General features: G+C 36.5%; 1 protein-coding gene across 7 annotated transcripts in view; it reads right to left on the bottom strand.

The window, feature by feature from the left end:
• Positions 1-14867, bottom strand: part of LOC104659747 — a 147447-nt gene that overhangs the window by 63313 nt on the left and 69267 nt on the right. Inside the window, exon 5 of one of the 7 annotated variants that reach the window (XR_004056266.1) lies at positions 3403-3879. The exons of the other annotated variants lie outside the window; for them this stretch is intronic. The gene's annotated coding sequence lies outside the window, so the exon portion shown is untranslated. Of the gene's footprint in view, positions 1-3402; positions 3880-14867 lie in introns of those variants that run through there. 7 annotated transcript variants of the gene reach the window in all.

Genomic DNA, 14867 nt, shown 5'->3' with positions numbered 1-14867 from the left:
TGGACAGCATCCTCATCAGAGGCCCTGATCTGGAACCACCCAGTTAAGCTGCTCCTGGGTTCCAAAATAAATTGATACCTTTTGGGATAACTTTGTTATTTGGCAACAGACATAAATAGCTGATGAAGAGTCCATTAGGTTACCAGTTTTCTCAGTGGCCCTTGATCTAAATATTTCTTAGTTAACCCCGGACCAGAACTGTCTTTCTTGCTTCCTGGGGAAGATGGCATGGCCTTTTCTAATTTGATGACTTCTAATTTCAGTTGAAGCTAAGTCATGCTCACATAAGTTGCTTTTGGTTGGTTCCCCTGGTGCCTGAGCCACCTGAGATGCCCCCACTGCATATCCATTTTTTCATGCATTCAACAAATACTTAGTGAGTGTCATTGTTCCAGGAGCTATGGCTGCAGCGGTGAACAAAACTCAAGGCCCTTGCATCCAGCATACTCTCCTGATAAGCTATATTTCCTGAAGTACGGTACCGTCCTTTGGACCTCTTCTACCAGCTATCTGGGCTCCAAATCCCTATCTAAACCCTTGTTTATAGAGACCCAGCAATAGTTAGCCTTTTCAAAGTAAGCTTGAAAGACATTCTTATCATTTACAACAACCCTTAATAATTACTGATAGTCATTTAGCCCATAAGCAAGGCAATTGCATAACTGCATTGTCCTGGTTATAAAAATATGGATACATTCAGTAGAGGTAGGAATTTGCCACACATGTCTTGCTTCCCTCTAATGTCAACCTTCCATGGCATTTAATAATGTTCTTCACACCACATAGTTTTAATAAATCACATTTTATCTGTTGGTAAACACTCTAATGTCACATTTCCCACCCAACATCCAACTAAACCATGAAGATCAGTCATATATGACCAATTCACTTAAATCTCAACTATAAATATTGTCTAAAATGCATATATAATCATGTTTCAATGCCACAGATATTTTTTTCACCCACTTCAGTCATCTTTATTCTAGCAGAAACTCTAAGCTGGTGGAAAATCCATGTTTCCTAGGTCATCACAGCCAGAGAATAAATATATTGTCAAAACAATGATCACAAAACCATATTTCCTGACTCAGCTTCTGTTTCTGCTAAGAAGTATGAGGCTTCTCAAGAACTTCTTCCTCTGTGTTCCACAAACTAATGTTCTTGGTGACACCTGGCTGGTGTTCCTCTTCACCTGTCCTTTTTATAGGGTAATATTTCCTCCTACTGAGGACACCAAAGGCAGTAGCCACCACCCGTGTCTAGCTGAGAGTGCAATACTTGCAGCCAAGGCTATCATCTACTGAAGCTGCTAGTCTACTTTCTGGCAAAGTTACTGAACCTGTTACATGTATGTACCAGGGATTAGTCTGAGTATTAAGGATTAAATTGAGGGGGAAGACACAGTGCCACCCCTTTTCTATAGTATTGGTCAAACTCCTTTCCAGAAATAAAATTTTGCTCAGAAGACTCAAGAACACAACATAGTCCTTACCTCCTCTGCAAATTTTTCAGACCTGTTTATATGTACCTAAAGGCTGGGTGAATTTGGTTTAGTCTTAAGCTAAGACACTTGATTTAAGGGTATCCTAGCAAAATCAGTCTGGGAGCCAGGTTAACCTGTGACTACTTGCGAAAGGCTAGAAGGCCTAAACTGGATAAATTTTAATTTATTCATTCATCCCATGTGAATCTATCGACAAAAACCTGTTTCCTGCCTTCAACATTTTCATTTCAGTTTTTACATTTTCAACCACAGCCAATGGGGTTTATCACCTTATCCACTCAATAAGATTAGTTTTTAGAAAGCCTTTGCATTACAACATAATGACAAGTTCAGCCCATTATAAAAAGGAAACAGGAAAATCTTTAATTTAGACACACTAGATTTTTTTTTTTTTTTTTTTTTTTAGCTGCTAGGAATGAAATTATTTCATTGGTGTTATGTTCAGCTGCGATTTTAAAACAAAACAAAACAAAAACTAGTTCTTTTTGTGTGGTTCGGAAAGTAAGGGGTTTTTAACTGAGCAGGTGAGATTGCAAACTGAAGCCGCAGTCACAGCTTTTCCTTTTTTCTTTCACCCCCTGCTTATTCATTATTCGGATGTGTGCTGTCTCTTCCCTCAAGGTTACATTTTATAAGACAAGTTTGTTTTTTACAAACATAAACTTTGAATTAAATACACTAAAAGATAAAGTAAATACATTAAGATAATTAGTTGAAGTTTATAACCCAGAGCTATGAAAAAGAAGATTCTGGGAATACAGCCAAAATGGAGGTGAACATAGTATTTCAACCAGACTAAAAAAAAAAAAAAAAAAAAACATAAAAATCAGATATGTATATGTATATGTATATGTATATGTGTATACACACACACACACACACACATATCCTGGTCCTATGTTATGTGACAACTGGATGAGATGACCAATTCTGCATTTTCTTTTCCTTCCAATTGCTCATAAAAGGATCATCTGTAATCTCTACACCATATTGACCTGAAATTTGTCTTTGCCGAAACTAGTTCTTATAGACTCAAAATATTTCCTGACTGATGAACATATACATTCATTTTGTGTAATGAAATAAATATATTCAGAAGTATAGAAAAATAGAAATAATAAATCTTGAAAAAGGAAGAATTTTAAAATGCATAGCATTTGCATTAATTTCGAGGTGGGGGAAAGGGTAATTTTTGTTTGCTTCCTTATACCTTTCATCACTACAGATACAATTTTCTGTAACAAACAGATTTTGCATTTGAGGGAAGTTTAAAAATAAAAAGGAGGAGGAAGGAAGACGTAAGACGATAACTGCCTGGACCCCATATGTTCATTTATCCCTTTCCTTTGGTAGAACACTGTGCTAACTAGCTTTCGTCACACTAGTCTACTTAAGCTCTCTCATCCACCTGAGAAGGCTGTATGTTCTGTACGAGTATCTTGAATGGCACAGATCTAGGTGCCAGGGATGACTATGCAGACTGTTCTCTTGGTGCCACAAACAACCAGTGGTTACTGTCATTTCCATTAGTAGAAGGTGACAGTCACCTATAGAATATAGTAAGCAAAGTGTGAATTTAAGTCTTCTTCTCTTTAAGAAACGAGGGTCAAAATGCCAGAATGGACCATGGTAAAAGGAAAGCAATATTCAAAGGCAGCAAATGTATTCTCCAGAACGTGGAGTTTTTGATAGGCTTTTCTGTGAATAAAGACGTATATACGGCTTTACAGAACATTTCCATTTTTATATTATATTCCATCTTTGAACTATGGGTTCGCTAGTCTTATTTCCAAGCCTCCAAACAGGAAGGAAAAAATTAAGCCATTGAATGCCTGTGGGAAGAGAAAAAAAAAATCTATACCAATTTGCAATTAGGTGATTAACACAAGAGCCAGTGGTAACAAGCAATGTGTTTTTATTCCAAACATCTTTGCTACAAATTGCGGTTAAAAGCTTCACCCTGAATTTTCTTTTTGTCTTTTGACTGTAGGGTGATGATATAAGGTAATTGCACAGTGAGTACAGAATGCTGCATGTTATTTCATGCAAGCCATTTAGTAACTACGTCAGGTAACCACACAGAAAACCCTTTTAATTACAAGGTAGGATAGCTTGCATTACCCAGCTGCATTCTTTCTGGTTAGCCTTGACCTATCGGTTCATTGCTAAAACTTCCATTTGTCCCAGGCTGTGCTTCATCAGCTGCCAAGGGCTACACGGACTCTGGTCGAGTGCTCCTGCAGCTTGAGGCATCACCACGCGGGGATGCTCTCTCTAGTCTCTCCATACATGGACTAATGGCTTGGCTGCAGTTGCTACTTGGATCTGCTCAGTTCTGGTTAGCAACACTTGGAAGATTCTTCTTGTCCTGGATTCTATGTAAAAAGTGAAAAGTATAATTGTTGATGACTCAGCCCACACTGAGGAATAAATTAAATAGAGCTTCCTTAACAGCTAATTTAAGCAAATATATGCAAACATATATTCACTGTAAGTAATTAACAGTCTGGAGTTATTCCCTTTCAGCACTCCTTCTAATTTTTCCTCCTTAGAGAATGGTGACTCAGTTAGCTATATGTAGTTAAGAATAATACCCATGGTGATCTTACTTGTGTCCTCTTTATTCATCATCCTGGTTTACATGTTATCTACTGATATGCCTCCATTTTTGTGTAGTTCCACTTTCTACTTAAGTACATGTCAGGGCTGTTATTTCATTTAGCAAGGTTGGCATGCTAGTTTGCAATGCATATTCAGTATTTTTATGCTAATTGCTCAAAATTCAATTTCAAAATACACATGATGAATTGTATTTATAACTCTAGCTATTGTTATTCCTAATTTGCTATGGAATAGATACTGAAACCTAGGGAGACATTCTCTCAAGTTCTCTGTAAAATACTTGCTTCTGCAAAGATTCCCTTTTCTGGCACCCTGGCTTTTGACAGTATGAGAATGACTATCTTCCAGACTAAATGCTACTATGGAGGAGAGACTAGATCCTGTTGTGCAGAAATTGGATCACCTTATCCAGTGTTTTCTCCAGCTGCAGCTACTGGAGGCCTGTTGCTTGACTCTTTAATGGCGGCTTATTTGTGGGCTACGACTGTTATGTCTAAAGGAAATCATGGCATTCCTCCCATGGGATTTACAGGCGTGAGCAGTGACAGAAAGTATAAGTGGAGCTTTTACTTCACCATTAGAATAGGCCTATTTTATCTGAAAATTGCATCTTGAAGTTTTTCAGGTTAAAATATTTCACATTGGAGAGAAATATTGTTTTTTCTGGCCTCCAAAAAGTTTCAATTCTTCTTGTTTTTATAATGGCTGATTGGTAGCAATATTCTGCCATGGGTCCTGAGTTAAACCCACAGCCCAACATGCCTCTCTCACTCCATCTTATCTTCAGCACCAACTCTTCCCAGAGGGGTTCTTTTCCGACCTTCCTGTCTTGTTCAATACTCCACCCTCTTCCAAAACAGATCTGAACCTAGAGAGTCTTCCTTGACTTCTAGACCCCACACACATTATCAGGTAGCAAAATTCTATAGTTTTAGAACCATAAAGACAGGAAAGATACATTCAATTTTAAAATACCTACTTTAAATACTTACATATTTACCAATAAAGCCACATGGGTTTCTTTGCTTTGGCTTTTTTTTTTTTTTTTTTTTTTTTTTTTTTTTTTGACAAGAGTCTTGCTCTGTAACCCAGGCTGGAGTGCAGTGGTGCAATCTCAGCTGTCCGCAATCCCTGCTTCCTGGGTTCAAGTGATTCTCATGACTCAGCCACCCAAGTAGTTGGGATTACAGGTGTGCACCACTAAGTCCAGTTAATTTCTGTATTTTTAGTAGAGATGGGGTTTCACCATGTTGGCCAGGCTGGTCTCGAATGCCTGACCTCAAGTGATCTACCCACCTCGGCCTGCCAAAGTGCTGGGATAACAGGCATGGACCACCATGACCAGCCTGAAATTATTTTATATCAGTATGGTAACACTTATTGTCTAAGGATTATTTAAACATTACAATGTCTTTTGATAGCATCAGAAGAATACCTGAAACATGAATGTAGATTAGACTTAAATCTAAAATGTTGATCACGTGACTGACCTTGGATGTGGGCATAGTAACAAGGATCTGATACGCAAAGCAGTAAAATATTTTAAAATTTCTGCTCCCTTGTTCAAGTTTGGTACTTATCACAACCAGGACAGTGCTGTGACTTTATTTTATTTTTTTAATATTTGGTGATTATGAACTGTTAGTTACAATCTAGATTTGTGTCATAATGGGAAAAATACTAATCTCAAATGGAACATGTTTATCTTTGTTTAGTTAAATATAGTTTGCTTCATAAACCAAATCTTTTGGATCACGGAATCACAGTTGGTGGTAAGATTGGGAATCACCACTACAGTCTACCTACAAAAATAGCTCTTACCTCTATACCCTCTACTCCATTCCAACTGCAAATGCCCTAGTTTATTCCTTCCTTTCCTTTTACTTGGGCTCTTATAAAAGACTTCTAACTAGGCTTCCATTATTTTCTCTCTCTTGATTACATTCATTGCTACTCAATTAATTAATCCTGCTCAAAACATTTTAATATATCTCTGTTGATATCCTAAGTATAAACTTCCTTACCCTGGCACTTAAGCCCTCTAAAATACAACCGCAACCTGTATCCTAAGCCTTAACTTTCATTACTGCTTCACAAAATGCCAGCGTCAATCAAGATGTACTAACTCCTACTATTAATCATGGCAATTAGATATAAGGTTCTGAACTGTTGACTCTGCCAATAATTAGCTCTGTGACTTCAAGCCCATTCTTTAACCTTTCTGAAACTTAATCTCCTCATTGGCAAAATTGAGATCACTCAAAAAAGTTTAGTTGTTTGTCATTACTATTATTATTATTTAAAGTACCCTTCAGTTTCCTGCCTCTCAAATTTGCTCATTTTCTTTCTTTTTGCTGAACATTCTCCACTCCTTTTTAATCTCTCTAAAGCAGTGGTTCTCTAAGAGTTGTCTTTGAAAAAGCAGTAACAGAATCACCTAGGAACTTGTTAGAAATATAAATTCTGGGCCCCATTCCAGACATATTAAATAAAAAATGTTAAGTATGGGGCCTAGCGATCTGTGTTTTAACAAGTCTTCCAGGTAATCCTGATGCACACTAAACTTTGAGAATCAAGACCATTCTCAAATGCTACCATCTAAATTCTTTCTTTCTTTCTTTCTCTTTCTTTCTTTCTTTCTTTCTTTCTTTCTTTCTTTCTTTCTTTCTTTCTTTCTTTCTTTCTTTCTTTCTTTCTTTCTTTCTTTTCTTTCTTTCTTTCTCTCTCTTTTTCTTTCTTTCTTTCTTTTTCTTTCTTTCTTTCTCTCTCTTTCTTCTTTCTTTCTTTCTCTCTTTCTCTTCCTTCCTTCCTCTTTCTTTTTTCTCTCTTGTTTGTTCATTCTTTCATTCATTCTCTCTCGTTCATTCATTTCATTTGTTCATTCTTTCTCTCTCTTTTGTTCGTTCTTTCTCTCTCTCTCTTTCTTCCTTTCTTCTTTCTTTCATCCTTATGCACACTAAACTTTGAGAATCAAGACCAATCTCAGATGCTACCATCTAAAATCTTTTCTTTCTTTCTTTGTTTCTTTGTTTCTTTCTTTCTTTTCTTTCTTTCCTTCCTTCCTTCCTTTCTTTTTCTTTTCTTTTCTCTTTTCTTTTCTTTTCTTTTCCTTCCTTCCTTCCTTCCTTCCTTCCTTCCTTCCTTCCTTCCTTCCTTCCTTCTTTCCTTCTTTCTTTTTCTTTCCTTCTTTCTTTTTTTGTTTTGAGACAGGGTCTCGCTCTGGCTGTGTCACCCAGGCTGAAATACAGTAACACCATCTCGGCTCACTGCAACCTCTGCCTCCAGGGCTCAAATGATCCTCCTGCCTCAGCCTCCCAAGGAGCTGGGATCACAGGTATGTGCCAACACACACAGCTAATTCTTGTATTTTTAGTAGAGACAGGGTTTTTCCATGTTGGCCAGGCTGGTCTTGAACTCCTGGCCTCAAGTGAGCTGCCCACCTTGGCTTCCCTAAGTGTTGGGATTACAGGCGTGAGCCACTGCACCTGGCCTAAAATTATTTCTTATCCTTCCAAGGGCACCTGATCTCTTCCCTGATTAAAACTTTGTACCATACCTTGGCATTTCTGCTTTACCTTAACCATATGTGGATATTCATCTTATTCCTCTTTTACTTTTGCCAAATTGGTAACACTTTGCAAGAAGGAACTCTGCTTACTAATCTTCAACTAGGAATCAGGGCATGACAAAGCTTCCTTCAAATATTTGTTTGACTATATTTGAATGAAAGAATTTGTGGTACTTACAGTACTAGAGAATAAATAACTAGAAATAGAAAACTTTCTTTTTAATATCAATTAAAAATTTCCATTCTGGAAAATTCAACAGCAACATGGATTGGATGCTTCAAGTTCTCAACTAGCAGAGTTTCAAGTAAGGCAAAGGAGTTAAAGCTCCATCCTTATAATCATCTCTTCATTCTTTGGTTCTGTAGTGTAAGCCCTTTTTTAAAAATAGCTTTCTGAATGCATAATGTTGGACAGGAAATGTAATATCAAGAATTGAGGCAAAATGTATGTGTAAGGCTGATGGTTCTGTAAAAGTACTTTCTATTTTATCTGCCTATAAAAGGTATACACAATGCTATTTATGCTTCCCATTTTGCTTAAGTAATTTTGAACTCAGAAAGGAATCCAAGCTTGGTCCATTAAATTGCAAATCCAGTAAAAATAACATGTAGTCTCTTTCTTTCTAATTGGATAGAGTCTATCATATACAAAATGAAATTTAAAAATACTATTTTCTTAAACATCATTCACTAATTAGTACTAATCAATGTTTTAAAAGAAGGTAAAAAGAAGGAACTAGTGGCTACTTAGATGTCTTCAAATCATGTGTGCACAGTGTGTCTGTGTCTGTATATATATTAATGTATATGTGTGTGTGTAACTGGAGACTAAATAACTAAAAATAGAAAATACACACACACACACATAAAGATACACTAATGAGATCTTTATTTTAAATTAGCTGGATGCTTGATATTATCCAGCTGATTGTTGGGTAGTAGTTGAGCACAGCCTTGTTTTCAAGCAGTTGTAAGTTAGTGTGACTTGCAGTGATGAAAAAAGAATCCACTGTCATTGGGTTTCTTTTGATCCAGTGTTTTGTCTTTACTATTTACTTTGCTTGGAGACAACCTTTAATTCTCCTCAACTATTATAAATTGATATGCAGGCTGAACTCATAGGTAACAGAAAGATGTCACTCTCCTCTAACTACATCTATCAGAAGATTGTTGATTTTTTTTTTTTTTTTTTTTGCCTTTGGCAGAGAGTCATGTGCTTGCCGCCTTGTCAGATGTAAGGCAAAGGTTTATGAAACAAAATAAAGTTAGTGATTTAAAAATTCTCCTTTTCTTTTAAACTTTTTCATAACAGTAGCATCTACTTATTTTATTTACTGAATATATGAGAAAAAAACAACAACCATGTTAATGACAGAATGCTAAAGAAACAACTGCCTTGCAGGTAAGGTCCATTCAATACAGCATCTAACAGGTGTTTTTTTCTCCCTATTTCTAAGGCCCTCAGCTTTACAGATTACTTCCAGAAGGAACTGGAAAGAGACCTCTTGAAGAAATTCTAAGAGACTCCTAAAATGTTTTGGGAAAACCCTGCTTGCTGTGGCCGGCTAAGGAATAAGATAACATCAGAGATTTCAGAGACACTCTGCACGAGCCACAGAATAACTAATCAGCACACAGAATTCTATTCACCTGCTGGTAAAGGCCAAACAGAAACAATTCCAGAACCCATACCTTTATGATAAGTAGAATCAGTTTTAAAAAGTTTAAAAAAAGGGAAGATGATTATAAAATAAAAAGGAGAGATTGCTCTTGGAAAAGGACTCTAGAAAAAATGCAAGCTCCAATAAGAAATACAGATTATAAGAGCACGCAGGGATGAACCTTGAATACATTATGATAAATGAAATGAAATGAGCCTGACACAAGAACAAATATTGTGGGATTCCATTCGTATGAGGTACCTAGAATTGGCAAATTATTGGAGACAGAAAGTAGGATTGAGGTTACCAGGGGCCATAGAGAGTGGAGAATGGGAAGTTATTATTTAATGAGTACAGAGTTTCTGTTTTGGATGATGAAATAGTTCTGAAAATGGATAGCATAGCCTTGTAAAAATACTTAATAACATTCAATTATACACTTTCAAAAGGTTAAAAGAATAAGCTTTATGTTATGTATATTTTGCCACAATTTAAAAAATATAATGTAAACAAATGAAAAAAAGCAAGTAAGGAGACCTTGTGATAGAAAGTCCCTCTGATACTAACATGTTATGAACTTACAGAAAAGAAAAAAAAAGAATTTTCAGAAGAACTAAAAAGAAGAAATAAATTGGATCCTCATCTGCAAGAATTATATCATGTTACCCATACAGGAAAACAATATAAGATCAATAAACAGAACAGAAAGCCAGCTAGCACTGAGCAGTGATATTTTTGAAAAGGGAGATGATCATAAGTAGGACCAATTCTAATAATATCCTGTCCATTTACAATGTTTTTTATAAAAGTTAATGTATTCTGTAGACCACCATCCTTACCTATAAAGAAGAAAAAAGGTGAAAAAACAAATCATTTACTGATAATCAGTTGGCCAGAGAGGAAGACTGATTTTTTACCACAAAGCTTAGAGATATTGAGTTGCAGCATAAAGAGTGAAATTGTATTTAAAGCTTCATAAAGAAAGAAAGGGCTGAGCGCGGTGGCTCACGCCTGTAATCCCAGCACTTTGGGAGGGCAAGGCAGGTGGATCGCCTGAGGTTAGGAGTTCAAGACTGGCCGGGCCAACATGATGAAATCCCGTCTGTACTAAAAATACAAAAATTAGCTGGGCATGGTGGTGGATGCGTGTAATCTGATACTTGGGAGGCTGAGGCAAGAGAACCGCCTGAACCCGGGAGGTGGAGGTTGCAGTGAGCTGAGATCATGCCATTGCACTCCAGTCTGGGCAAAGAGTAAGACTCTGTCTCAGAAAAAAAAAAAAAAAAAGAAAGGAAGAAGAAGATAAAATTAGAAAATCTGGCTCCATAAGGTAATGCCCAACACTTGAGCTTCTGAGATTTTGTGATTCAGAGATCTTTGGAAAGATTTTAAACACTCAGCAACTAGCAGTAAAAAGTGGTTAGTAAGTGTACCCCAGGATTACAGAAAATGATGTATATTTGTTAATAAACAACTATTTAAAAACACTTTTAATATTTGTATATATCAAAGCAGCATTTCTTCAAGATGTAGCAATAGCATCTCTAGGGAACTAGTTAGAAATGTACATTACCGGGCCCCACCCCAGACCTGCTGAATCAGAAACTCTGAGTGGGGTCAGCAATGTGTGCTTTTACAAACTAACCCCCCCAAGTGACTGATGCCAGCCAAAGTTTGAGAGTCATTGCTTAGGATGCAAATCAGCAGAGAGGTAGTTAGCGGGCCCAGCAGGTGGTTAACCAGACTGCACTGACCCAAGGGAGAATCATAGACAGGTCTCTTGCTGGAGGGAGCTGCTCCTGAAGATAGGAACATTGCTGAAGCCCTCAAGGGAGGACTTTCTTCTCCTTTTCCAGGAGGATTTCTTATTTGACTGGGGAACTACTTGTCTGTTGCTAGTGTTAGTAAACTAGGGTTTTAGAGAAATCTGGAAAATAATTCTGCTCAGGAGACAGCATGAAGACTCCTCCTGCTTTCAGAGCACCTGCTCTCTAGCCTCTTCCTCCACATTTCTTTATATTGGAATATATTTGCAATTCATTATGTCAGTTCCCTCAAATCTTTCAGAATGTATGTTCATCTCACCATTACCCAGAAGTCCTCTCAAGTTAGGCTTGCCTGATATCACTATCCAAATATTCTGCAATAAAAGGATTCAGCTGGAGATTTCAGGAGCCCCATTAGATGTGTGTGTGTGTTCTTTTAATCTTTGTTCTTCCTTCTGTCATGGAGTATCTGGGAACAAGGTCCATATATAAGTTAGCAGCAAAAACATCTGTTTATACTTAGATTAAGGTTATGAAACCCCCTTAACCTCAATATGCTGCCAAATGTTACTAATTTTTTAAAAATCCATGAACATATATATATATTTAAATCCACGGCCATGTTTCTTTTACAACGTCATCCAAGTTGATGAATATTGATGTTTCTTTGTGCCAAGTCTTATCATCTTTCTATAACTAGACTGAGAGTCTAAATTAGTTCTACAACCTTAAGCCCATGATCTGCCCCTCAGTACTGATACCTGCCTGTTCCCTTTTCAGGTGTATAACCAGCATTGAAAAAGAACAAGATCCAGCACTTTCTTTGTCCAGGCCCTGTTTCCTAAACCATCATGTATCCTACCTTATTTCCCAACCTCTTGCACTGTGATCTTACCACTTCTCTGCAGCCTCATACCTGTTTCCAATCTGACATCGATGTTACTTTTCTTTCTATAATTTGCACTGGTCTCTTGAATTATGTCTACTTCTGGAAGCCCTAGTAACAACTGCACAGGGTTCAGGAAACAGCACATCAAGCTAGGATTTCCAGTAGTCTCTTCAAAGAGAGCTGGGTAAACTGAACGCTATTTAGAATTAAACCACTAAAAAGTGTTTAATAGAGGTTTACCAAATAGTTTTGTTTTTCCTCCAAAACCAAAAACACACATATTCACTCTGCCAGTGCTTGCTAATGCCTTAATGCTAAATGTAACTCACCAGCCGCCTGGCCAAGAATCAGTGATTACAGGATTTATTCCTATTGGAAGAGATAGTACACAACTCTGATTAGACCTTTTTTTAAAAAAAAATGTCTTGGAGGATTGCTGAACCAATGAAATTTAGAAGAGAGAAAACATAATTTCTAAAACTTTGATAAAGAGACATTATAAGTCATGAAAATATGCATTGACTTTTAGAGTAAGGGTTTCAAGGAAATAAGGTAGCCTAATAAAGAGGATTAGCTGGTAAGCCAAATGGAAAATTTAATACACTTTTTTCTCCCTTCTATGTTATTTTCACTTAATTTTCTTGGAATCTATGTTTGTGAAAGAACTAGAGGTTTGATTTGCAACAGGAATATTTTACTGTCTCCATTACCTAAGGGTAGGTGCCAACACTTCAGCTCCATGTATCACCAAAATTGCCAAAGTTTGAGTAGTTCTGTTCAATAGCAACAACAACAACAATAATGACTGGATGATGCTAGGCAAACCGCAGTAACCATAAAATAAAATAAAATAAAATAAAATAAAATAAAATAAAATAAAATAAAATAAAATAAAATAAAATAAAATAAAATAAAATAAAATAAAATAACAAACTCAAATCATAGTGGCGTAAGATAATCAAATTTTATTCATGTTCATACAAAGTTCAATACAGTCTAGGAGCTCTCCTGAGGAGTTCCCATTTGATAATGACTCAGGGATGCAATTTCCTTGCATATTGTAGCTACACCATCGCCAAGGTTCCTGCTGCAGAGGTGGAAAGAGATGCAGAAAATACACTGGCATTTAATTGTCCTGGCCCAGAAATGCTAATTTCCCCTCATATTTCATTGGCTAGAGCTATTCACATGACACTAACCAAACTTCTAGGTGGGCTGGGAAGTACAGAAGAGCACCAGAATATCTTGTGAGCCCTAAGAGCCTTTCCCACAAGTAGTGCTGATATATTGATTAATGCTGTCTATATTCCAAGAACTGTGCTAATTAATTTAAGTGAATTATCTAGGATCCTCAAAACAACCTTTCAAGATAAGTGTTAATAATTTCACTTTATAAATGAATAAACCAAGACTCACAAAAATTAACTAATTTACATGTAATTTACATGTATTCTTCTTTCTGTCATGGACTATCTGGGAACAACGTCCGTATATAAGTTCTCTGATTCCCACAGAAACTTTTAAAGGTTTGTATTAACTTGGGTTTACAATTGAGCCTCATAAACATAAACTAATTTTCCAAAAGTCAAAGGGCAAAAGTAGGATTTGAACCCTGGAAAGACCCTATCTTTTTACTTCTCCACATGCTGTGTACCAAGTGTACTGCCAGGCTCTGTGGATACCACAAACAAAAGGAAACATGGGGAGGGGGAAAAAGAGAGGCCTTACTTCTACTAAATGACATCAGATACTGCCACATCAGCACCATGCACTGGTGCCCCAAGGGAATGTTCACACCTGGACCAGGGATATAAAGAACATTATTTCCAAAGTCAAAAAGACCAGGCACTTGGTCAGAGTTAGGTTTTCCTTAAAGTGAATAGAATTTCAGGTTCAGAATCCACAGACAGAAATCCATAATTTTACACAATCAATCATGGGTTGTAGAAATAAAATAAACCTTTTGTAAACAACTAACAATAAGAACAAATTTGCATCAACCATGCTAGAGAAAAGTTTATTCTAGTCTCTTTATAGAAAATGATATAAAATTTAAAAATTGTTGACATGTAAGGAGGTAATCAAAGAGCTTACATCCCAAAATACTGGGAAAAGGACAGTTTAATTTCAGGAAGTTAATGTAATTTGTGGTATTTGTCAGCTCTTTTAAAGTTGTGTGTTTGATTTCTTTTTCTACGTATATATAACTATCATACCTACTTTGTGTTCTTTTTCTTAGAGAGTCCTCTCCCACCTCCAATTATGTAAGGTTCAGGTCCCCCTAAACCAGAATTCACTCTTGTGCTACCACACATTGGCAGGTAAAATGCTCATCTCACTGACCTAGCAGAATTTAATTTTTATTTTAAGTTTCAGGGTACATGTGCAGGATGTGCAGGTTTGTTACATAGAATTGGTGTAAAATTTGAAAACCGTGAAAAAATAAAACAATAAAGGATCTAGATGCTAATAATGTGGTTAGTTAACATGTTGGCCATTTCAAAGCAAAATAAGTCTTTGATGTTTTAAACTATTCATGGAAGGATATAGGTATTTAATCTGCAAAGACATGTGGATTTTGAAATCCAAATGTAAATAACAGATTCCTATATTATTATTAATAATATCTTCATAAAGATTATATTTATCAATAATGGGTACTATTCAACTTTAAAGGACACCTATGGCTCAGTTAGGCCAGGGAATAAAGATATTTGGATAAAAGTCGTGTTTATAAAATGAAGAAAAGGGCCCTTCTGATCCACTGTACATAAAATGAAACAATCTAAAGTCTCTAGGGAGAATTTGAGTTTCTGTCTGGCACAAAGTGAAGTCACCCTCTTGTTAGTAGATATAG

Source organism: Rhinopithecus roxellana, chromosome 3 (assembly GCF_007565055.1).
Source record: "Rhinopithecus roxellana isolate Shanxi Qingling chromosome 3, ASM756505v1, whole genome shotgun sequence".
Classification (NCBI taxonomy): domain Eukaryota; kingdom Metazoa; phylum Chordata; class Mammalia; order Primates; family Cercopithecidae; genus Rhinopithecus; species Rhinopithecus roxellana.
This window is presented reverse-complemented; position numbering and strand designations above follow the sequence as displayed.